Here is a 22,873-nt window from a genome sequence, read left to right on the forward strand (position 1 = left end):
TGGCTTTTTCAGCAAGCGGGTCTGACCTAGGGTGAATTTTAAATAGGGACAATTTTAATGATTTTAATAAGACACAGCTATAAATATTTGGTTTTTAATTGGCTTTTATAGGGGATAATGTTTTATATTGTTTTAACATGCTGTGAGCCGCCCTGAGTCCCATGGGGAGAAGGGCGGCATATAAGTTAATGAAAATAAAATAAAATAAATAAATAATTATTCAAAGATTCAATTAAATGTTCTTTCCTCTGAAAAAACCCTTTGAATGAAACACAATAGAAGTGTTTTGGCTGTTTAATACAAAGTAGGTATGAGTATGAGGCTACAATAGAATGCACCCTAAAATTCCTATGAATGTATAGGGTGAGAATAGCCTTTTTTAGATTCTAGTACAGTGATGGCGAACTTTTTAGAGACCAAGTGGCCAAACTGCAACCCAAACCCCACTTATTTATTGTTGGGTGCCGGATGGGCATGGCCTACTGGGTGGGCATGGCCAGCTCAACATCACTCCCGTCAAGGGCACTTGTGCGGGCCTGGGTAGGACTAGGGCGGATCTGAGGGTCTCCGGTGGAGGGGGGGTGGGACTGGGGTGAGTGCTGGGGCATGGTCCACTGGAGGAGCCTCACTGAGCCTCAGGCCATGCAGGGGGACCCTGGACGGTGGCATGGACTGCCTGGAGCCCTGGGCAGCAGAGGTCAAGCATCCAGCCCGGCCCTTGAGCTCCCACAGCACCAGGACCCCACAGCCCTGCCTACCCTAGCCGCACTTCCCCGACGGGGTGCCCAGCTGCATTTACCTCCTTCTCAAGGCTACTGCTTCTGTGCTCGCTCTCCTTGGCCAGGTTACTCATGATGGGTGCAGGAGGGCAAAGTGCATGGGTCAGAGGGAGGCCTACTCCCTCTCCATGCGAGATCTGGCTTTGTAACCAAAACATCCTCAGCAATAGGATGGGAGACCACCAGGGGATGGCAAAAGGGCAACAGGGCTGCTGGTGGCCAAGTGCTAAGGCAGGACTTCCCTCAGACCCTCCCTCCATCTTATTCCAATCTCCCTCCCTCCTTTTCATTCCCATCTCCTTCCTTCTTCCCTTTCTTTCTTCCTGTTTCCCTCCCTCCCTCCCTCCCTCCCTTCCTTCCTTCCTTCCTTCCTTCCCTCCCTCTCTCTGTGCCCAGGAAGGGACGAGGGGAGGGGGAGAGGTTGACAGCGCTTCTCTCAAAGAGTATTGGAAGAGACCTTTGAGGTCTTTAGTCCAAGCCCCTGCTCAAGCAGGGGATGTATACTATTCCAGACAATGGAATATCCAATCTCTATTTAAAAGCCTCCAGTGATGGAGCATCCACAACTTCTGAAGGCAAGTCTTTTCCCTGGTTAGTTGTTTTCACAAGTCCTTAGTTCTAGGCTGGTTTTCTTCTTGATTAGTTTCCATCTATTATTGCCTTCTGATGCTTTGGAAAATAGGTTGACCCCTTCTTCTCTGTGGCAGCCATCAAATATTAGAACATTGCTATCATGTCACCACCCCTAGTCCTTTTCACTAAGCTAGACACACCCAATTCCCACAAACATTTGTCATGTGTTTTAGCCTCCAGCTCCATCATCATCATCATCGTTGGAAGGGACCTTGGAGGTCATCTAGTCCAACCCCCTGCTCAAGCAGGAAACCCTATACCATTTCAGACAAATGGCTGTCCAGTCTCTTCTTAAAGACTTCCAGTGTTGGAGCATTCACTGCTTCTGGAGGCAGATTGTTCCACTGGTTAATTGTTCTAACTGTCAGGAAGTTTCTCCTTAGTTCTAGGTTGCTTCTCTCCTTGATTAGTTTCATCTATGTTTACCATCCATTTAGACCAGATGGTTCCTCTGGTTTGGTTTATAGAACAGTGGCCATGAGCAGAGCCTTCTCAGAGACAGCACCCCAATTATAGGTGGGGGGAACAGCGGCGGCATGATCTGCACAGCAGGGGGAATGGCGGTGGCGCAATCTGCGCAGCGGGGGGTAAGGCAGCAGCAGCGTGATCTATGTGGCGGGTGGGGGATTTCACGTCCCCCCCATGCCGATCTGGGTGGCAGAGGCCTTTTCTAGGCCTCCGGAGCCTGGATTGGGCTGCTGGGGTGCCGCAAAAATTGCTCTGGAGGCTTATCTGGACTCATGCTGGCAGCTGCCTCCACTATCCAGTCCAGATCTGCCCAGCTATTGCAGCTGCTCCCTGACTCTCAGTACAGAGAGAAAGAGAGTGAGAGTGCAGGCGCACATGGAGAGGCGGAGGGGAACAGCCTGGCCCTGCCTCCTTCTGGGGCAATGGCGCGCGTCCCACAGGGACAGCTCTGCATGCCGCCTGAGGCATGTGTGCCATAGGTTCGCCACCACGGATCTAAAGGAAGAAACTAATGACCAGATTCAGATAAATGAAACTTAGAAGACACAACGATAATATTGGACATGGAAAAGACATTTTACAAACCAAGGTTTCAGAACATACTGGATGACAAGGAAGGAGAGCTGATGCAATGGAAGATAAAGCCATTAACAGAACTGTGGGGAACTGGAGAAGAAGGGAGGCAGTTTAATGAATATCAATGGGCTAGTTCTTCCAAAAATACTTTAACCAAATTGTTTTTCTTGTTTCAAATAATACATACAAAAATAGAGGAAGAATTATTTGATGATCCAAATGGACTGACTTGGAGAGTTAGTTGGCAAAGGAAGAAATCTAGAGTAAGATTGACGGAAACAGAAACTTTGATCTATTAGAGGGGATGCTATATTACTAATTAGATGTATGAATATGGTTAAGAATAGATTATTAGAAATAGAAGTATTATTATAACTAGATTGTTAGGATTTGTAATCAGAATATTATATCTTGGTATGAAAAGGGAAATAAGAATATGCTAAGAACTTTGAATTAGGGATGCTTTTGGTTGCCCAAATATGACTTGTTTTGAAATTATAAATGATTGGGATACTTTGAACATGGATGGGAAATTAAAATTGAAAAAAGCGAAAATAGGATATGGATTAATAAATGGAAATTTAGTGCAAATGCAATTAAGATATGCTTTAGTTAGAAAAGATATTTTAAACTGATATTATTGACATTATTAGAAAAATGTAACAAACGTTGATATGCAATTGTATATTTACTAACAATAATGAATTGTATTTGCTTAGTGCGGAAAAATGGTTATTACCAGAAGAAAAGAGGATGTACTGGAGAGTGTAATATTGGACTTAGTTTGAAGAAGCTTATATGTACCACAGAATTACTAATGGACTCAGTCATCACGTTGCTTATTGGGCACTTATTCTGTCCTAGACAGGAGATTTTGCCTTATTCCAATCTGGAACAGATAGATAACTCAGAGGAACAAACAGAAAATATTGCTGTCAACGCTGCAAATACTGTATATTCTTGCTTTGACAATATGCAGAACTGTCTGGTATTTATATAGTTAAACCAGCAACTGGGAAAGAGGGAGGAGCATAAGGATAGCCCGGGAGAAAGAAACCGGAAGTAAATCACATCTTCCAAGTTGATTGGAAGATGTGAACCATGACCCCAAAATAAGGGAGTGGGAAATGCTTAGAATGTATATGCGTAACGGAAGAGAAGCTAGACCTAAGCATTTCCACCATGTTGTACTGACGTCTCTGTAACCTTAATAAATGCTTTTAGGAAAAATATGCCTGAAAGTCCTTTTAAGTGTTTCGTTAATCAGACACATGACAATTGCTTTATTCTGGGAATCCTAAACAATGTCTTACAGTTTGTAGAGGTGTGTCCAAAATAGGTTTCTGCAATATTGATTGTCCCCCAGGTAAATTGGTATTAGGTTTTTCCCTCTTCTCCTTCTTAAATGTCACATGTTGGGATGATTATGGGATCTCCAGCCGTGTGGCTGGATGCCATGAACAAGATGAACAAAAGAACTCCCATGAGGCTAGTGTCCAGGAAGTCTCCCAATGCCCTTTAGAAACTCCTCCCACTGACCTAAAGACAAACCCAGCCTTTAACCCAATAACTGCCAGGGTCCAGAACAGCACTTGTTTGTGAAAATAGAAAATTAATAAAATATTTATTTAAAAAAATGTGGCAAGAAAAATCGTAAAATGGGGCAAAACTCATTTAACAAATTTCTCCTTTTATATTCTCTCCTCTCCCCCCTCCTTTTATATCCTCTCCTCTCTCCCCCTCCTCCTTTTATATCAGGGGTGTCAAACTTGATTTCATTGAGGGCCGCATCAGCATTATATTTACATCGGGGGGGCATGGCCGGGGACCATGGCCAGCTCAACATCGCTCAGGCCGGGGGCCTCTGTGGGGGGGATCTGGGAGTCTCTGGTGGAGGGGGGTGGGACTGGGGTGGGTGCCAGTGCATGGTCCACCAGAGGAGCCTGGCCATCCCTCTTGGGCCACACGGGGGACTCCCGGACGGTGATGCAAACTGCCAGGAGCTCTGGACAGCGGAGGGCAAGTGCCCAGCCCGGCCCTCAAGCTCCTGGGGCACCAGGACCCTGCAGCCCAACCCAGTCCAGCCCCATTTCCCCAGCTGCACTTACCTCCTCCTCGAGGCTGCTGCTGCTGTGCTTGCTCTCCTTGGCCAGGTTGCTCATGGTGGGTGCAGGAGGGAAAAGTGCATGGGTCAGAGGGAGGCCCACTCCCTCTCCATGTAAAGAGACCTGGCTTTGTAACCAAAGCATCCTTAGCAATAGGATGGGAGATCACCAGGATAGGCTGGGAGGAGGCGGTAAGGGGATGGCAAAAGGACAACAGGGCAGGACTAAGGCAGGACTTCCCTATCATTCCAATCTTCCTCCTCCCTTCCTTCCTCCCTCCCTTCCTTCCTCCATCCCTATCCTCCTTTCTTCCCTGCCTCCCTCCTTCTCATTCTCATCTTCTTCCTGTTTCCATCCCTCCCTGCCTCTCATTCCTATCTCCTTCCTTCAGTCGTTTCCCTCCCTCCCTCCTTCCCTGCCTCCCTTTCTCATTCCCATCTCCTTTCTTCCTGTTTCCCTCCCCCCTCCTTCCCTGCCTCCCTCTTTCTCATTCCCATCTCCTTCCTTCCTGTTTCCCTCCCTCCCTCCTTCCCTGCCTCCCTTTCTCATTCCCATCTCCTTCCTTCCCTTCCTTTGTTTCCCTCCCTTCTTCCCTGCCTCCCTCTTTCTCATTCCCATCTCCTTCCTTCCTTCCTTCCTTTCCTCCGTGTCCAGGAAGAGACAAGGGGAGGGGGAGAGGTTGCCATAGCTTAAAAGGCCACTGTAAATTCCTGGACAAGAGCCACACAGCCTTAAGAGCAGTGGCGGGAAGATATTTGTGATGAGGGAGGTGGGACCAGGGCAAGTGCCAAGGCATGGCCCACTGGAGGAGCCTCACTGTTCCTCTCAGGCCATGCGGGGGGGGGGGGGCTTATGGATCTAAGACTGAATGTGTTTCAGCATAGATGGTCACCACAAAATTGTACATTGGCTCCAAGTTGGCCTGGACCAGGGCCAAGGCAGAGGGGGCCGTTCCCTCACTGTTTGCAGGATGGCTTCGTGGGCCACATGAAACCACTTTGCAGGCTGCATCCGGCCCCCAGGCCTTGTGTTTGACATGTCTGATCTAAATAAACTGCTGAAAACTGAATAAGAATGTATCATTGCTGTTTTTACTCATTTTTCCCCAAAATTCCAGATGGAATACTTCTTTAGGTCAGAAACCATTTTCACTATTTTGATTTTTACCTTTATGACTAACAATGTAATCTGACCATGTCAACATAGAATTAGATGCTTTTCAGATAATGTTATGTGACAGCATTTAGTCTGGCAAGAAACTTTAATTGCAGGGACAAAGAAAATTGAAGGTGAAGGTTCGTTCAAAGACAAAGAAAATTCAAATATTAGATCTATCTTCAATTGGTAGATTTAGACTCAGTCTAAATAGAAATATAAACATTTTAAAGGATGGGACAGAAAAAGATAATTTTAAAAAGGAATACTAAGGCAATTCTAGAAATATTATTCTTATCCTGTTAGCAATAACCATTATATATATATTTATTGAATTACATTTAATGAAAGGGAAGAAATATTTTGGCAAGGTTGCAGAATGGATGAGTCTGGGAACACGTGAATTGTTATGCTGTTCTCTATACTTAAATAAATGTCTTTGTTCTTTTAGTGGATTAGATAATATGTCTTAGTTTAGCTCCAGGAAGTTATGAGAAAAGAAAGATGTATTTATTTTATTAAATTTGTTGTAGCCACCCTGTTTGGACATTGTAGTGATAGATTCCCAACCAAGATCACTCTTCAATGTCAGAAAACAATAGAAAAGGTGACTAAGCAATTTAACAAAAAGTGGGTTCTTGCTATCCTACATACTGTGTCATTACGTTATATTTACATTTCAGAGTAAACACTGTATGAGTAAATGACCGGTTCCAAGCCTGTATTTGTCAACAAGAGAAGAGCAGAGTTGGGCCTCAAAGCAGAAAAGACTGGCAGATGGGAAGGACAAGCATTAAATTTCTATGAGGGTGAAGGTTCGTTCTCCGAGCTTCTGGGTTGGTTTCTGAACATTTCGTTACCAGGCTAGGTAACATCTTCAGTAGAGTTTAGGGGATTTCAATGTTCTTCTGTTTATAAGGGCTTCACATGTGGGTGTATCAAGTGAGGGTCTGTGATGGGTCTTGTGATGGGTCAGGTATGAGCCATCAGTGAGTCTTGTGATGGGTCTTATGATGGGGAGGTTACATCAGGTCAGGGTCATTGGGAGGTGAACTGCTGCTGGGAGAAGGGTCTTGTGTGGGTTGGTTGAGGGTGTGTGCTGTCTCTGGTTGGTTGTGTGGTTGATTTTGAATTTTGAGGGGTTTGTAGGCTGGTTATAGATCGATGTGTCTATTGATGGAATTGCTTGTGGAGTGCCAGGCTTCGATGAACTCACGAGTGTGGCGGGTGATAGTATGGCTGATTTTTATGTTGCTCCAATCGAACTGGCGCTGTTTGGTATCAGTATAGGTAGAGATTAAGGATTTGGGATCGTGGCGTTTGACTGGCAGCCGGTGTTCGTGGATCCCAGTTTTTAATTGACGTGTTTGTCCCACGTAGAATTGGTTGCAATGGTTACAGTTGATTTTGTAGATTACATTGTTTATTTCATCCTTCGGTATCTTGTCTTTGGTTCTGAATAATTCCTGATGGAGTGTGGCTGTGGTTTTGTGGGCTATTCCTAGGCGTTGGGGAATTCTGGCTGTCATTTCTGACATTTCTGACCTGATGTAACCTCATCACAAACCTATCACAAGATTCACTGACGACTCACACCTGACCCATCGCAGACCCTCACTTGACACACCCATATCTGAAGCCCTTATAAACAGAAGAACGCTGACATCCCCTAAACCAGGGCTTTTCAACCTTTTCACCCATTGTGAGCACTTTTAGGATATGGAAATATCCAAGTACCACCAGTCGCCAAGCAAGGTGTCAAAAACTTGATGACCCCCCCAAAAAAAGGAAAAAAGTGATAAAGTACAGGTAGTCCTCAACTTACAACAGTTCGCTTAGTGATTGTTTGAAGTTACAATGGCACTGAAAAAAATGCCCCCCCAAACCACAGCCGAGCAAGACACCTGCCTGCCCACCCAGTGGCGCTCTTCCTCCTGTCCGAGGTTTTCATTGTTGTGAGCATTTCTGCTGAGGATTGGCAGCGGGGGTGGGAGAGTGTTTGATTTTTATTCCCTCTACCTGCTGGGTGGTTGCAGCAGGTTTTGGTCACTTCACATGACAGTGGGACACTGTGACCGTCATAAATATGAATCAGTTGCCAAGAATCTGAATGTAAATTACAAGACCCTTGAGATGCTGCAACATTCCAGCTGATCGGTGCTTCTGGGCTCAGCAGAAGCACCAGGATCAGTGCTGCTTTCCAGCTGATTGGTGCTTCTTCAGGGCTCAGCAGAAGCACCAGGATCAGCGCCGAGCTCCAGCTGGAGCCTGGCACTGATCCTGGTGCTTCCACTGAGCCCTGACAGTCCTGAAGAAGCGCCGATCAGCTGGAAAGCAGCACTGATCCTGGTGCTTCCCCTGAACCCTGACAGCCCTGCAGCTCCAGCCATCTCTTGCTCAGGCTTGTGCGGTGCTGCCACTGGTTTAGCTCATTCCCCTCCCCCGCTACCACTTTTCTAGGATGGCCGCGTACCACCTGCCAGGTGCCAATGTACCACAGGTGGTACCTGTACCACTGGTTGAAAAGCCCTGCCCTAAACCAGTGGTGGCGAACCTATGGCATGCGTGCCAGAGGCGGCTCGCAGAGCCCTCTCTGTGGACACGCCCATTGTTGCCCCAGCCCCGCCTCCCCCCATGGCCCCCTCCTCACCAGCAGTCCCCTGGAGGAGAGTCGCCCCTGGGCGTGGCCTACGCAGAGCAGCGCAGCCAAGGACATAGGAGGGGAGCAGGGACAAGACTCTGCCCTTGTGCCCCGTCGCGTGTAGATGCTGCAGGGCACAGGCGGAGGGCATGGCCGCCATGGCACTGCAGGACTGTCTGGGAGATCTGCTGCAGCGGGCCATGGAGATGGTAGGTGCCCCTGCGGGCAGGTGGGTGGGACGGGGTGGTTTTGGGGCACTCAGTGTCTAAAACGTTTGCCATCACTGCCCTAAATCCTGCTGAAGATGTTACTGAACCTGTTAACAAAACATTCAGAAACCAACCCACAAGCTCAGAACATTCACCCTCATCCTACACCCCAGCCACAGATATTCACCACTATTAAATTTCTATCTCCAATGCAAATTTCCCATTTCCCCAATTGGAATCATTTTCAACTGTAAAGTCACATGTCCTTTCCCCTGAAATCTTTACAATAACTAGATAAAGTGGACCGATGTTATTAATATACCTACTAGATGAGAAAGGAGTCTGAGACAATGGCACCCTAAATATCATTGAACTTTGAATCTGATTTGAAGCTATGTTTTCACTTAAAAATAAGTGACCATGAGGATTCCCATGTAACAATATAATAAAAGGTAAAGCCTTCCATAAGTTAAATATGATTCTTAATACCTACATATCCATATTATTTTATTGGCAACAAAAACTATGAAAGTGGTTTCTCACTGCCTTCCCCCCAGCTTCTTAGTCTAAACTTCAAATCAAACATTTCCTGGACCTAATCCAGATCTGCCTCTGACTTTTTTTTTTAAAGATCAACTAACTGCCCACACTTGCCAAGACAATTAGTAAATTGTACAAGTTCCTTATTGCACTTCCTCAAGCAGTTGAAAATGTCTTAACTAATTATGATCATTCAGGGTTGGTTGAATGTCCCAGTCTTTATGCACACATATACAGCATGTACATTAAAAATAATTTCAACAAGCAAACAGGGCTCAAAATATTTCTGTTACTTCAAAAACACTTTATCAAAAAGCAAAATGTAATTAACATCCACAAAGGTAATACATTTCAGTCCAATTAAAGGCAATGGCAAAACAAAATAAAGAGTAAGCAGAAACATGAAAGAAGTAGAAACAACAAAATGGGGCAGAGGAAAATCTAATATCTGGCATGATTAAATGGTTTATATATACATTAGATATAAAGGTCATGATGATTGTGCTATTAATAATTTTCATGTGCAATTTCCCTTTTCCTCGTAATTGATGGCAATAAATGAAACCAACAGATTCTAATTCTGCCTTGCATACAAATGAAACAAATGTTCTGAAATATGTGTAATATCTGTAATATCTGTAAAAACCATGAAATAAAATAATAGATTCTTTCTGAAACAAAGACAAGAAAAGATGCTAAGTCTCTTATGCATACTGGGGCTGGTCTACATTCCTAGCATATCACAACTCCTAGTGAAGTAACTTGGGGGAAAAGAACCAGAAATAAATGTCAGTTATTTATTTCTATTAACTGATATCTAAACTTGAAAAAAACTTTACAGAATCTGTAAAGCATCAGTTATGTTTCAATAGACAACAGACTAGCACCAGGGCTTTAAAATAGACAAAAAACCATTGGATTTAATGATTATTTTTTTTAAAAAAACAACAATTCAGATTTCAGCAGGACACACTTCAACGGGAATGGATTAGGCCAAGGTTAGAACGAAGCTTAAATAAAGAAATTCACATTCAAAATGCACGCAGTTTTTAGTCAATAGATTGTTTCTTTTTCTTTTAATTAAAGTGCAATTTTAAAAAGAAAAGAACGAAGAGGAGACGGCTCGCAGAAGGACAGAGGCTTTCAGGTAGAAATCTTTCGTAAAAAGATTTCTTCTCCCAGTCTCCAAATGCTGTAAGACTGATGGTTTCATTTATTTTCCAAGATATATTAAAACCTCTGCACAGAAGCATCACTCGACTCCTACCCTTAACCGTTCTTTTTAATTGCTGTATCTGACACGAATTTTTCCAGGGTATCTTCCTCTCTCTCGAACGGAAATGACTCGTCAGTCACCCATAATGCTGCTCCGAGCCTTTTTCTTTTAAATAATGGAGGAAGGGGAAAAAAAATAACCTGGTTCGCCCGTCTGAAAGTCTAGTGAAACCACCACTCTCAGTGCTCGCGGGAGACGAGGCCCACTTGCGTATTAGGAGCAGGAATATTCCTCGCCCGCTACGCGGCTTTCTCCTCAAGGCATGGTTGCCCAGGGCAAGGCAGCGTCGTATATGTAGGGGTGTGGGTCTATACATATGTTGTATATAGTATGTTTAGGTGTGTGTCATGTATGTTTCACTTTGAGAGCGGGCAATTAAATTTCATTTTTGATGTGTGCCGTTGTGCCCACAGTAAAAAAAAAATCACAATAAAGGTTATCTCGCGTCAGCTTTGCTTCTCTGACGTCCGTCTGCCATGTGGCTGGAGAAAAAAGGCCCGGCACGCTAAGCCGCTTTTCGAGCCGTCAGTCCCGTCAGCCCCCAGGCTTTCTCTGTTTAGACTCGTGTCTAGAGCGAGGTGGGGAAGAGGCCTTTTCTTGCCCACCCAACCTACCTGTAAAGGCGACCGATGCCTTTCTCTCCCTCAGCCAAGAATCCAAACCGCGATGCCTCAGCTGCGTCTCTGCCTTGCGCTTTTTTTCTTGGGGCTCCTGTAAGATACCTCGCTCGGGCGCCAGGAGCTCCTGTTGGGCTGGGTTTTACTGGACGCGCTGAAGCGGAACGCGTGTAAATATTTTCTCAGTCGTCACCACACGCTGATGTAAGGATCCACGGCTATATTAAAATCTTTCCAGGAAAAGCGTGGCAGATCGCGCTATTGAATGAATGAATGGTCGGCGGCAGTTTCATGCGGCGGCACAGCGATCAGCATCCCCTCCTCCCCCTTCTCGACGTCAACCTACGTAGGGGCTCAGCAGAACCAGTAAAGCGATTCATTGACAACTGCACCTGGCTAGCCCAGTTGCCATCCGGTGCGTGGCCATGATTTCAGAATTTATTATTTTGTTTGTTTAAGTCTAGGGAGCGCTTGCTCGCTTAGTCGGTTGGTCGCTTTTCCTCGCGGCTGCTTCCTCCAGGACGACCATTCTAGGTGCTTTGGGTGGAACACATCTGCCCGAAATGGATAGGAGGGATTCTGGGCATCTATAGCCGCCGCATCCGCCGGATCGGTTAGGAAGAAAGGCGCCATGACGCTGACCTGCAGTCTTGCTTTTTCCCCGGCATTAATGAACAGTCGGCGCGATGATCCAGCTGAGAACAGCTAAAGGGCCTCTTCCTCTCGTTTAGTGGATATAGGAATGGTGTTGATTCCAGGCAGCGTTCACGGGTTCTCTGGTCGGCAGTTAATTGCTTAAAAGGGTTGTTTGGGATCAGGAGGATAACTTGCTGCTCTGAGAGTCTAGGGTTCCAGGTGGGTTGGGAGTACCAACCCTAAAAACTGCTGGCTAGGGACAAAAGCAGTTATAATCCGGCTTCATATGGCAAGACTCTGGGAAATGCTACTGAAATGGCAACACTTGCTGTCCTTTTTTGTTAAAGAAAAGGGGGGAAGGAGAAGCATTTTTTTACAACCACAGCTACAGGGTTACCTACAACTTTTTCTTATTAGATTATGCCTATCAGGAACTTACACTTTAAGTGGAATATCAAAAAGGGGGATTTTGACCCAAGGTGAAAATTACAAATAAACAAGATAACAGCAGATGGACGGAAGAGTTCAGGATGACCTCCTAAGTGTAAAAACAACTTCAAAGAATGACAGAGCTTCTTAGATGTGACCTGCATTGTAAAAAATATAAAATGCAAAGCTTGGAAACTGTTTGTTGTGCTCCTGGAACCCAATCCATTGGGAAGGATCCAGGAGGCCGCATTTGCAAATGCCTTCTCTTTTCTTCTCTTTTTTCACTTTTTATGTTATTCTCCAATAAAACTTTGTTTTGTTAACCAGACTTGTCTTCTTATTGTGAGTATCAAAATTTGGGGTTTTTACATCTCACAATGATGACAGAGATATCTCTGTAAAATCCATGGCTCCCTTGCTTTTTAGCTAAATCATGATTTTCTTGTGGGAGCAAAGCAATCACATAAAGGAATACCTAAGATGGTTAACATTTCCTCTTCTTGCCATAATTGAAATTTTGTATGCTAGTCCAAGCAAAGCATTGAGATAAACCAGTGACATTTCAATATATTTAGTGAGATACTTCCTTATATATTAGTTGTGTAATATTTGCCAAATAGCATCCAGGACATTCTATTCACATTTTCCTCTGTACCAGTTTTAAAGTATATTTACTGGAAGGAGGTCCGTCGGTTTTCTTGAAATTGTAGCAATGACTGGCCACAGCTGTATGTCACCAGACAAAACTTTCAGACTCTCATCTGGTAGGAAATTGTGGCAATATTTACATGAACATTTACCTCCTGAACTCAGTGAAGTGTGCAGTATCTAAACAGAACTGAGACTATTTAAAATGTGGAACAAACCTGTTGTAATTTTTGCAACATTGCATCATCTTTCTAAGCTTTAAATCCAAAGAAATCATTTTTCCTTTTTCTTGAGCAAAAAACCACATAAGAACACCTTGCGCTTTTAAGAAAGAATGATTAATTTATTTGAAAAAGAATAGTTTCTCTTAGTACAGCTGTATTTAATCTAAAGCAGTGCTTTTCAACCCATGGTATGCCTACCACTGGTGGTATTTCAGCACCTGGCAGGTGGTACACGTATCACAGGTTGAAAAGCACTGTAAAAAAGGGGGTAAAAGTGGATGAGTTGAAGCGGCAGCAGCATCAGAGAGGCCTGGGGGAGAGTTAGCTGGAGCTGCGATGTTGCCAGGGCTCTGCTGAGAGCCCAGGATCGGCATGTGTGGCTCCGGCTGATCTGCACCTTCAGTGGCCTTGGGGGTGGCTGACAGCCACACACAGTCTTCTGGTAGAGATTCAGCTGGAGCTGCGGTGTTGTCGGGGCTCTGCTGAGAGCCCAGGATCAGCGCGCACCCAGAAGAAAAAAGGAGGAGAGGGGGGAGAGAGGAGAAGGAGGAGTAAAACCGGTAATTCTTTCCTTTTTTATGGTTTGTAACATTTTATTAGATTATAGAATAAAATACAAAAATACAGAAGCAAATAGTAAGATCACAGTAGGGAGGAAAAGGGGAAAGAAAAGTGAGGGGGAGAAGGGAAAAAGAAAAGAAAAGGCATTGATTTCCGACTTTCTCTGTTGCAGTAGAATGAAGCATTAACATTGAACCTCATTTTTTTTACTTTTCCGTAGTAGTATAAGCTAGCCATTTCTATATCAACAAATCAATCTAATCAATAAAACCCAAAATTCCCCCCATTTTTTTTCATGGTCACATTTTGACACTTTGCTAAGCATTGGTGGTACTCGAATATTGTTATGTCCTAAAAGTGGTACGATCTGTGAAAAGATTGAAAAGTCCTGATTTAGGGGATCAAACACAATGATGCAAGAGATAAAGAAGAATTGGATGGGGGGGGGTTAAAGAATGCCTTTGTCTATGTTGCTATTCTGTCAAAAAGAGAGAAAAGAAGATGAGCAATATTTTTGAGCTGTTATCAAGTTTATCTTGGATTGAACAAGATACCATATCCAAAAGAAGCTGATGAATCTCCTTCATTTTAAAGTGCTGGTTATGGCATCTACGTGGATTCAGATTATTGTAAGAACTGCTCCCTCTTATTCCATTATGAACCAACTTGAGTAGAAGACTTACCATTGCAGGCCCTAAACCTTGTTGCATTCTTATGTTAGAAGTAAGTCTTCATCCTGGTTCATCCAAGCCGGGAATAAATAAGCAAACATGGCGACTGCTTTGGGAAGAAGGTTACAGTTTATTGCAGAAGACAGATAAGCAGCAGAGGAGAAGAAAAGAGAGTGAGCACATGGGCAGATGGTCTTTTTATACCCTCTAGCCCTGCCTGGAAGTTTCCTGTTCCTGTGGCATNTGTCTTGAGATCCCTGGCTCCAAACTTTCTGATGGTTCCACATCTGCATATGTATAAGACCAGCTACTGCCCTGGGCAAGGAGATGAGGCCAGGTTTGGTTTCTGCTTTTCAAAAAAATGCTTTTAAAAATCCTTTTGGTGAACAATATTTTTTTCCTGCCTTTTTAATATTTCCTTCTCTGGGTTAACTTCCCACAATTACATCAGAATAGTGGACTCGCACAAGGGACAGCTTATTTCTTCATAGCTCTGCTGGTTCAAATGAACTTCGTATAGAATAGATCATGACAATAATTGTGTAATAAGGTGGACAATATATGCTTTAGTAAACAAAAATGTCACATCTTTTGACAGCATAAAATGTTATATAACGTGAAAAGTTTGAATTCATCCCATTATGTATAAAAAGGCTTTTGGAATAAACTATTCATTTTAATGATATAAGAGGAATTATTAACATTCTTTTGATTGTATGGAGAAAACAGCCCACAAAAGTTCCAATGTCATCACTGTACAGATGCACTGGAGTTGGTGTTAGGGATGTGAACAGATAAACATGTTCCTTAAACAAACTTTGATCATAAATCATTTTACCATATCAATATTTTTATCTTATATACTGATTCTTGCCTTCCTTTCTCAATCATATATTTCAGAGCCCAAACATTAAATTACGCAGAACTATATCTGTTGAGAATGGCCATTCATAAAATATTCATTTAGTAACTTGCAAAATTATATCTTTTAGATACTTATTAAGCTGTTTTAATAACGCACAAATTCTGACTTATGCAGAACAATATTCTGCAAATGAATAATGAGGAAAAGATTGTGTGTGTATGTGTGTAGAAAGGAAAGAAAAAGACATAGTAAATTATTTTAAATAATATAATTTGAACTTTCCCTCTAAGTCCCCTGTAGTAATAACTAGTAATTACAGTTCATGCCAATATCCCTCTTCATTTTTTAGACAGCTAGTAATATATTGCATTGTAAAAGTTGTTTAATTTCTCTATTAATTGTTCTTATGTTTAAAAGAACAACAGCTGCTTATTTCCATAAAGGCATATTATTCTAACAAATGTGGGACAGAGCTGGTACAACAACTTCTTTAAAAGGGGGAGAAGGTTCTTTAACACATTCCAATACTGTGTCAAATTCTATGAGAATAGAACTGTTTCTACCTTTGTGTGTATTGTTCTGGATCAGCCAGTTAGATGGGTCTGTATGTTAAAATGTTTGGCATTTATAAGGTTAAGCGCTGTCTCCTTAAGAGATGGCTTATGGGTAATGTAGTTTTAGCTATTCAGTAAATCCCATGTTAACAGGTCAGTAGGAGGAGCTACTAAGTTCATCACAGGATATCCTGGCTACGTGCCAGCTTGTAAAAGAGGTCTTTGTGAAGAAGGACATGAGGTGATGTGTCCCATAAGAGCCATGGGGTGAGTTCACCTTCAATTTTTCACTGTGATGGTCCAAACAAGATTTCTGCTTTAACCTTATTCTTCTCATTCAGATAAACACCAAAGGGATGGAAAGGGTCATGATATGTTCAGCAGAAGAACTCTTCTTAACTGTAAGTTATTGTTTGGGATTTCTGATGAATAAATGATCTAATATTCCTTTCTTTGGTGGAGCCTTCTCCAGAATGCACTCGTATATTGAAGTTTTTCTTCAAGTGGAAAGACTACGAATGCCATCTCGAATGGATCCAGTTGCAACTAGGAGACCCAACATTAGATAGCATGATGCGAAGCCTTAAACTAAAAAACAAGGAACGTAATAAGTTTCTAGAGAGCTTAAAACAGTAAAAGGAGGAAATGGCCAAAGTGCAGGCTGCAGCAGACTGACGTGTGGCAGAGGCGCAGCATCAGCAAAGGGAAGACATGGTCAAAGATCAGGCCAGCTTTGAGACTTCCCAGCGTGAACAGAAAGTAAAAGAGGCAGCCGTAAAAGCAGCGATTTTGCATAGAGAGCTGGAAGACGCCACATCTAAGCACAATTTGGAAGGGCTAGGAAGAGAAAGCCCTCGTAACCGCATGCAGGCCTACATCAACGACCAGAACATGCCATGGCGTGAGCAGGCAGGAGCGCCGCAGTTGTCCACAAACCCCCCAAGACCAAGTAGACTGGAAGTTACCCCCAACAAGGAGTATTCTGAGGAAAAATGCCAGCCGTCTGTGCCACATTTCCCTGCCAAGAAGCCCCAGCACAGCTCCAAAGTGCGCCCAGAAGCGCACGCCAAGCTCAACTGCACATTAGTGTGTACCGACCCACCATTCCCCAGCGAACCTCCAAGCAAAGAAATGTGCTCTGTTCCACATAGCACAGCGGGGAGGAAAGCCACTGGACTCCACATCCAGCTATTAGGTGGGAGTTCACAATTCCTAAGTCCTGAAGCCAAAATCTTGGCTCCGTTGAGAGTAGATGCCCCTGACACCTTTGCCTACCATGGAATGGTCAGAGGCCCAACAAGCTCCTTAACTGCCTTCAAGATGGAACCTGAATGGGTCATCCCAGGAACAGTTTGTGTTGATGAACCGCAAACTCCAACCCAGGTGAATATCTCAACAACCTCCATTCCCAGTAATGGAAGAGCACCTCACCTAAAACCACGCCAAGAACACTTCACGCTTGTGACAACCAAACCTGTTTTGGAAGCAACAGTGTTCCAGACCAGTAAGAATTACAATAACTTAGCCTTGTCCATAGAAGACAAACAGTTTCTGCAGCTACGCGCGTTCTTCCTGAGCACCACACATTGGGATGGGCCGCGTCTGCCAGAACAGAAACAAGACTGGGAGTCATGGAGTGCACTCCTAAGTGCACTCCTAAGTGCACTCCTAAGATGTCTCCAAAGCATACACGCATGCAACGCATGTATGTCTCCAGCTCACCCGCCACCGTACAAAAGAAAAAATTGTACGCTTCCTCAGATGTGTCAATGAAGGTGAATGCAGCCATAAGATACATCACCATCTACAGCGGGGAGAGCCACACTTACGTCATTTTGATTGCAACCATAAGATACATCACCATCTACAGCGGGGAGAGCTGCAGTCTCGGTGTCTTCTTTGGAAAAGCAGAACTAATAATACAACAAGGCCACAATGTACCAAGGTTAGAACTCTGTAGTACCATATTGGCCGTAAAGCTCACCAATTTGACAACGAAGACGTTGTTCCTTGAGCTACAGTCCACCACCTTCTACACAGACAGCAAGGTGATGTCAAGCTACATCTGCAAACAGAGCAGACACTTCTACGTCTATGTAAGCAATAGAGTAGAAAAGATTGAACCATCTTTAAGGCCTGAACAATGGCAACATGTGATAAGAACTTTGTGGACCAAGTCAAGTGGCCCACCCTTGCATCACAGGTGAAAGAATTGATCTGGCTAAAAGGTCCTGAGTTCTTGGCTTGTCCAGACAGCCTGATGCCACAGAGACCAAAATGCTATATGCTTCCAGCTCCAGATCAACATGCCAACGTTCAGCCTCAGGCATCCAGTAAATTTCAACCAATCAGTTTCAAACCCTCCTCTAAGCGGAGACACCTGAGATTGGGCATCATATTGATCGTCCTGATCACTTGTCTTAGCATCCCAAAAACTAGCTTTGTAGAAGCCTGCAAGGATTTACAGACTATTGAAGGTATTTGTCATGACCCAGTGATTGATAAATGTCGGAAGGCCAAAAATTACCCTCTCCATACATCTCACATGGGTGAAGTGTGGGAGTGCATGATTGGTGTACCCCGCAAAATCATGGACTCTATGTCATCAAAGACACCCACGCCCACACATGAAGTCCTCACTACCCTCATGACAACAGTAGCAGCCATTTTCAACACTCCACCGGTGGTTCCTGATCCTTTGGTTCCTGAGTATCCTGAGTTTCCTGCTCCTGTTGTTCCTGGGTTTTCTGTGGTTCCAGCTCCAGCTGTTCCTGAGTTTTCTGTGTTACCAGCTTCTTCTGTCCCTGAGTCTCCTGCTCCTGCTGTCCCTGAGTCTTCTGCTCCTGCTGTTCCTGAGGTTCCAGCTCCTGCTGTTCCTGAATTTCCAGCTCCTGTTGTTCCTGAGTTTCCAGCTCCTGATGTTCCTGAGTTTCCTGTGGATCCAGATTCCTTTGTTCCTGAGAAATTTTGGGTTCCAATTTTTCTGTTCCAGAAGTTTCTTTTGTTCCAGTTTCTCCTACAGGAAGAAGACCTTGTCTTGCTAAGAGACAAGGGTGCATACCAGAACTCTTGGCCCATGGGACTTGTGCACCAGGCCCCACCCAGTTCTGATGGACTAGTTCGCCAAGTTGAGGTCCAGATCGTGAAGCCACGTGAGTCAGATCGTGACTCAAAGACTCTTGCACCAGACTGATCACCAATTTGGTCCCGTTGCTGAAGAAGACCGAACTGGAAGATTGAACCTTAAACTATGTATTTGTGTCTATGCATTGTTTGATGTAACACTTATTTATTTCTGTTATAATTGTGCATGTTTTCTATTTACCTTATAGTTATGCATGTTTGATACCATGTTTTGCCTATTTTAGTCACTAGTTAGTTAGCAATGAGAATTGCATGCCTCAATGCTACGTTTCTTGCTTATTTCAGTTAGTTAATAGTGGAAATTTATATTTCCAAGTGGGGAGTGTTCTGGATCAGCCAGTTAGATGGGTCTGTATGTTAGAATGTTTGGCATTTATAAGATTAAGTGCTGTCTCCTTAAGAGATGACTGATGGGTAATGTAGTTTTAGCTATCCAGTAAATCCCATGTTAACAGGTCAGTAGGAGGAGCTACTAAGTTCATCACAGGATATCCTAGCTATGTGCCAGCTTGTAAAAGAGGTCTTTGTGAAGAAGGACACGAGGTGATGTGTCCCATAAGAGCCATGGGGTGAGTTCACCTTCAATTTTTCACTGTGATGGTCCAAACAAGATTTCTGCTTTAACCTTATTCTTCTCATTCAGATAAACACCAAAGGAATGGAAAAGGTCATGATATGTTCAGCAGAAGAACTCTTCTTAACTGTAAGTTATTGTTTGGGATTTCTGATGAATAAATGGTCTAATATTCCTTTCTTTGGTGTTTATCTGAATGAGAAGAACAAGGTTAAAGCAGAAATCTTGTTTGGACCATCACATGTATAATTGCATTTAGTGATCTAAAGAGGGCAATGAATGTAGAAATGACAAATGGCCATACAATCTGTTTCAAATATCTCCGGTGAAGGAGAGATCATCTTCTCTTGAGGCAGCTGTGTCATTGCAAATAGTTCTTAATGTCAGAAGAACAGTCCTATTGTTGAAACATCTACTTACAAATGAAATCTATTGTTTCTTGCCCTGTTCTCTGTGCAAAAGAAGCAACATCTGCCCCATCTTCTATCTGACAGCCCTTGTAATACTTGAAGAAAGCAATTATATCCTCCTACCTACAGTGTTGTGTTCTTCAGGCTAAATATGCCCAAGTTTCTGATTGCATTCAGGGCAATTACTTATACTTACCTCCAAGCTTTAAATGGGAGAACAGTAAACACCAGTTAGCTTTCCTTGGAGCTGATTTCAATTGTACGGATAAGCTCAAGGTAGATGGTTGTGCTTTATTTTCTTTTTTCTTAACCTTGCTGGGTAAACTCTAGATTCCCCTTTTCCTTATTCCTAGCTTTCTTCCCTCTCAGCAGAGCTGTTCCTAAGACTCACAGACTATAACACTATCAGATATGTTACTTTCACTGCAGATGACCCTCTAAATGTTTTACTGCAGGAGAAGAAGCAGAATTTGACAGAAAGAACTGGTATATGTGTGAGAAAAATTTGAAATACTGTATATTGACAGATCTCTGAGCAATTCAATTAAAAAGCAGCAAGGGATAGTTGGAGGATTCCCAACAGGGTTGTGATAGAAGAACTCCAAGATCCTTTTCAGATTAAGGATGTTGTAATTGTCACAGAAAAAGACAATGTTATTTTATAGATGTGAAACCCAAGAATATTTTTATATGGTTACTGAGACAGAAGTTCTGGTGAGAGAAAATTTCCCTGAGGATGGGCTCCAGCACAAATCTGAAAGCTTGGAAGACTAAACTTCTGGTCCCGATACTGACCCAGATTGGATCCTGCAACATTATCCTGGGATATGTATATTTGCCTTCATTCGTGAGAAGTAGAATGCCTAGGGAGAAGCATGTCTTTTAAAAGGTGTGGGAAGTCAGAGCCCCAGAGAAGGAAATATTAAAAGGCAGAAAAATATATTTTTCCTCAAAAGGATTTTTAAAAGCAGAAACCAACCTTGCCCCCAAATCTCTCTATCCCAAACAGGAGCCAGCTTTATACAAATGCAAATGTAACCATCAGAAAGTTGGAGCCAGAAAACTCAAGAAGACAAAGTGACCTAAAATCTACATACCCCACCCAAACTCTAAGAGTCATTAGCCCAGCCCCAGGGAAGCAGGATATGATTTTGGGGACATAATAGGATTAAACCACAGATACCAAGGCCTAGAAAAGTGCACATTCACTCAGTTCAAAGTTCATGCCACAGGAACAGGAAACTATTCCAAACAAAAGGCTAGAGAGGGTATAAAAACCTACTGCCCATGTGTTCAGGCCCTTCTTTCCTCTGGTCTTTCCTGCAAGAACCATCTTTCTGCCACTTCAATAAACTGTAACCATCTTCCCAAAGCAGTCGCCATGTTGCTTATTTATTCCTGGCTTGGATGAACCAGGATGAAGACTTTACTTCCAACAATATGGCAACCCAGATGGGACTCCAAGCTAACCTCTCCAATAGACTGAGACTGGTAAGCCCCATCTTGCCAGCAGCATGCCCCTTGTGTCTGTGGATGGGTTTCCCAGGCCTTGGGAAACCCATCCCAGGGTAGTAAAGGGAGTTTTTGGGTTTGGCTCAAGGACTGCTCTGGAAAGAAGGTGAAGGTGAGTACCTCTAAATTTTAAGTTTAAAGTCCAGGGGAACAAAGAAAATGTGTGTATGTCTCTGTGTGTGAGTGAGAAGACCCTTTTTTCCCAATCACAGTTGGATTTTGCTCCTTCTGGTCTTTCCTAGCCACAGAAAGGATCTGTTTAATTGGCAGAACCTGGAAAGCATGGGGGTTTGGCCAGAGTGTAGGACCTTTTGTTAGGGAAGAGGGAGAGGCTGTGTGAAAATAGAATGGAATGAGTGAATGAGAGAATTGGATTTGGGCAATCAGCTGGTAAGGCCCTGTAAGCAAAGCCCATCTGTAGGAGGTGCTGGTACTAGTGCACAAAGCACAGCTCCTCCCAGACTTCTCCTAAGTCTGAAAACTGCAGGCAGGGTGTAAATGGAGGCCGGGTACCCTTGCAGCAGATTGTCCTCAGACAATGTATTTTTGAGGTCTGCAAAGCGACGGAGTTCCCTACTGGAAAGCCTTTCACTCCGTGTAGGGAAACGGAGTCTTCCTGGGCAATTTTTTAGTGCCCAAAAACTGAGGCAGGGCGGCAGGTTTGTTGTTGATAAGAGCGGCTGGGAAGTGCTGCTAGGAAGAAACCCAACTGAGCCAGATTGGACCCCACATCGGAAGGGGAACATGGGTAGCTGCAGTTTGAGGGTTGGAATTAGGACACTTATTGGAGATTTGCTTGAGGTGTGGGACGAGAGGCTGAGTGCCTGTCCTGGATGGTAAGAAAAAGAAAAAGCGAGCAAGACAAATTTGTGAAAATGGGCTTTGCTAGGAAACCAATTTGGCTAAATAAAGGTACTTAAAAGGGAAAATAAGAAATAGTCATTCTCTCTCTCTCTCTCTCTCTCTCTCTCTCTCTCTCTCTCTCTCTCTCTCTCAACAACCACGTGGCATGTTTAAGATCTGTGCCTTCCCTAATTTGAGTTATCTGAAATTTATGGTGGGAATGACTAGGATGTGTAAAACTAAGACTTCTGTTTCCTTTTCTGTTTTCCCTGTCTTTGTGTATATATGTTTGTTAAAGTCTTTGTGTGTGAGGTAAATGTGACTGTTAACCATTTCAAATCCAAAGAGAAAATAATTTTAAAATTCTGCTAGAAATTTTGCTTAAAATAAGCCACAAAAAGGAAATACCTCACTCTGTTTGTCTGGCCAACAAACAGAGTAAAGAAAAATGTGTTTGTTTGTTTTTTCTTTTCCTCTTTCTCTCTGTATACTCTTAAGAACAGCCCAAAGTTAGCAGGAGGGAATGTTTTAAGTTCATCTGCTAGAAAGGTTTCACTCTTGCATTTAATAATATATAATAAAGTTGGAAGGGACCTAGGAGGTCATCTAGTCCAACCCCCTGCTCAGGCAGGAAACCCTATACGAACTTTATCAAATGCCTTACTGAAGTCCAAGAAAATTATATCCACTAGTCCACTAATTTTGTAACTGGGTCAAAGAATGCAGTAAGATGTGTCTAGCATGATCTGTTTTTGAAAAACCCATGTTGGCTTTTAGTAATGACTTTGTTTGCCTCTAAGTGT

The 22,873-nt window shown here is 43.4% G+C and overlaps 1 protein-coding gene across 1 annotated transcript in view; it reads right to left on the reverse strand.

Moving 5' to 3' along the window:
- Nucleotides 1-11,268, reverse strand: part of SLC38A1 (solute carrier family 38 member 1) — a 137,720-nt gene extending 126,452 nt beyond the window's left edge. Inside the window, exon 1 of the mRNA XM_015816905.2 lies at nt 10,997-11,268. The gene's annotated coding sequence lies outside the window, so the exon portion shown is untranslated. The remainder of the gene's footprint in view (nt 1-10,996) is intronic.
- Nucleotides 11,269-22,873: the final 11,605 nt, after the last annotated feature.

Source organism: Protobothrops mucrosquamatus, unplaced genomic scaffold (assembly GCF_001527695.2).
Source record: "Protobothrops mucrosquamatus isolate PMUCROS unplaced genomic scaffold, P.Mucros_1.0 scaffold526, whole genome shotgun sequence".
Classification (NCBI taxonomy): Eukaryota; Metazoa; Chordata; class Lepidosauria; order Squamata; family Viperidae; genus Protobothrops; species Protobothrops mucrosquamatus.